Genomic DNA, 2,910 nt, shown 5'->3' on the forward strand with positions numbered 1-2,910 from the left:
TCAGGAGGCTGAGGCAGGAGAATCGCTTGAACCCAGGAGGTGGAGGTTGCAGTGAGCCAAGATTGTACCACTGCACTCCAGCCTGGGTAACAGCATGAGACTCCACCTCAAAATAAATAAATACATACATACATACATACATACATAAAAACTTCCTCAAGCTCAGTACTAACAGCATGTCAGGAGGATGATTCTTTGCTGTGAAGGAGGGCTGTCCTTTGTATTGTAGTAAGTTTAGCAGCATCCCTGACCTCTACCCACTAGACGCCAAAGCGTCCCTCTCAGTTTTAACAATGACACATGTCTCCAGACCTTGCCAAATGTTCCCTGGGGAACACCATCATTCTGGCTGAGAAACACTGCTTAGCATGGATTAATTCATTTACTCCTCACAACTTATTATTATCCCATTTTACAGATGGGAAAACAGGCACAGCGATTAAGTGCCTTCTGCAAGGTTACCTGACTAATAAACGGCAGAACTGGATTTGACCCCAGGAAGTCTGGCTCTGTAGTCCATGTTCTCAACCACTGTTTAATAAGCCGCTTGTACAGCAGTCTTTCCTCAATTGTGAATGTTTTCTTTCACTGGCCAGATGCAGCCTGTGGTTGGTGAGGGAATACCACCAGCCCAGATGTAGCCCCAGCTCTGCCTCTGATCAGCTGGGTTCTTATCCCTATCACCTGAGCCACAAAGTTGCTGGACTCTTTTGAACATGTCCCTGGTACTATAATTATTTCTGGGTAATGATATGTTGTGGAGCGATGAATTTAGATTGTCCCCAGTGGGGCGGGCGGGAGGAGCAACAGATAGCCACTGTTGGGCAGTGCCAACCTTTACTTTGCTGAGCGGGGAATCTGAGGGAAGGTGAGAAGTTGGGGGTGAAGGGAAGGAGGGAGAGAGGTGGGTGAGAGCTAGCCACCATCAGGGAATGGCTCTGTGGGATGCCTTGTGCCTTTGGCTCTGGGCAAACCCAGGCATGCAGTGTGCCCAGGTGGTGGGGTGGCCCTCTCACACTTCTATCAACACCACGAGAAGAGCCGTCCCTGGACAACTGCTGCCTGGGTCCCAGAATGAACACATGTGGCACAGACCACAGCCCAGTAAGCAGGGAGGAGTAAGTTCAGCTGGACCCATGGCTAGAAATGGAGCTGCCCAGCAGAGCCTAGGGTAGAGCAGCTAATCCCCAGCCACCTTCAGACACAGCGGCGGGAGTACACGATCGTCGCCTCGGGAAATGATCGCTGCTGGGTTTGGGGATCATTTGTCACACAGTGATAGCTGACAGGGACAGCACGCTATTGCACAACCCCAGCAGCTCTGCCAGAAGTGCGGTGAGCCCACTCTCTGCCACTCACACACATTCCCGGGTACCAGGTGCACATGCCACTGGCTGTGTGCACGCTCCATGTTCCACCCTATCTCCAACCCCTAGATAAAGTGACTCATCCGGTTCTGAGTCAGGAATCAATGAAGGATAGGAATTGGGCCTCTTAGAGCAGAAATTGAAAGGCAATCTTGGGGAAAACGGTGGCCACGCGCCTCCTCCGGGATGCTGAAGGGCCAGAGGAGACTGTGAGGCCCGAGCCGGCCGCTCACACTGCCACGGACATGGCCGAGGTCGAGTTCCTGGCCGAGAAGGACCTGGTTACCATTATCCCCAACTTCAATCTGGACAAGATCTACCTCACTGGGGTGGGTACCTGGGGCCTTTTAACCGTGGTTTATCAGTGGAAGTGCCCCCGTGGCTGGCAATTAACCTGAAGCAAAGACAGAAATGTCGACTGCTCCCTCCGGAGTGGATGGACGTAGGAAAGTTGGAGAAGATGAGGAATCATGAACAAAAGGAAGAAACTTTCACCCCAATGCCGGGCCCTTACTACATGGAACTTACCAAGCTCCTGTTAAATCATGCTTCAGACAACATCCCGAAGGCAGATGAAATCTGGACCCTGGTCAAGGACATGTGGGACACTCGTATAGCCAAACTCCGAGTGTCTGCTGACAGCTTTGTGAGACAACAGGAGGCACATGCCAAGCTGGATCACTTGACCTTGATGGAGATCAACACCAGCAGGACTTTCCTCACACAAGCGCTCAGCCACATGTACAAACTCCGCACAAACCTGCAGCCTTCGGAGAGTACTCAGTCTCAGGACTTCTAGAGAAAGGCGTGGTACAGGCCGCTTGCTGGGGGATGTGAGTGCTCAGGACAGGATGAGGTACTCATGGTTCTGGAGCTCTAGAAGCACTTTCAAATGCATGAAAAATGTGTGATGGTGCAAGGAATGGATTCATGACATTGTTGGAGAAGCAACAAGTTTGTGATTAGTCCTTAAAACTTAGCTCCCTGGGATGTTCTTCAATTCCACATCTGTTTCTAGAAATCAGCCTTCTCCACTCCCCCCTCTTTTGAGAAAGAAAAAAGCTTTAGGCAAATAAGTTATTGCCCCTAGCAGAGCCACTTGGGTCTCCTGCATGGAAACCGTCACACTTGGGTAAGTGTTCAGTGACTGGTAGGTGTAGATATAGCAGGGGTGGCCATGTGGCCAATAGCTTTTGCCCCCCACTTCTTGATCCTGATTTCTTGGGCTAAATTTAGACTCTCCCACAGAGGGGGGTCACAGAGAAGGATGGTAGATGGTGCAGCTAATGATGCTGACCAGTGCTTATCCTGTAAACCCTAATCCACAATAAAAATGGACCCAACTCAAAAAAGAAAGAAAGAAAGAAAAGAAAAGAAAAGAAAGAAGGAAGGAAGGAAAGAAGGAAGGAAGGAAGGAAGGAAGGAAGGAAGGAAGGAAGGAAGGAAGGAAGGAAGGAAGGAAGAAAGAAAGAAAGAGAAAGAAAGGAAGGAAAGAAGGAAGAGAGAGAGAAAGAAAGAAAAAAAAGAAAGAAAGGAAGAAAAG

At 49.7% G+C, this 2,910-nt stretch overlaps 1 protein-coding gene and 1 pseudogene across 2 annotated transcripts in view; one reads left to right on the forward strand and one right to left on the reverse strand.

Moving 5' to 3' along the window:
* The window catches only part of ARHGAP40 (Rho GTPase activating protein 40), a 51,047-nt gene that overhangs the window by 35,223 nt on the left and 12,914 nt on the right, over positions 1-2,910 (reverse strand). The window lies entirely within an intron of this gene.
* LOC105502502 lies at positions 1,546-2,714 on the forward strand (annotated as a pseudogene). Its single transcript, XR_001000352.1, has one exon. The product of XR_001000352.1 is annotated as a DNA replication complex GINS protein PSF2 pseudogene (transcript).

The sequence above is a fragment of the Colobus angolensis genome, unplaced genomic scaffold (assembly GCF_000951035.1).
Source record: "Colobus angolensis palliatus isolate OR3802 unplaced genomic scaffold, Cang.pa_1.0 Scaffold8, whole genome shotgun sequence".
NCBI lineage: Eukaryota > Metazoa > Chordata > Mammalia > Primates > Cercopithecidae > Colobus > Colobus angolensis.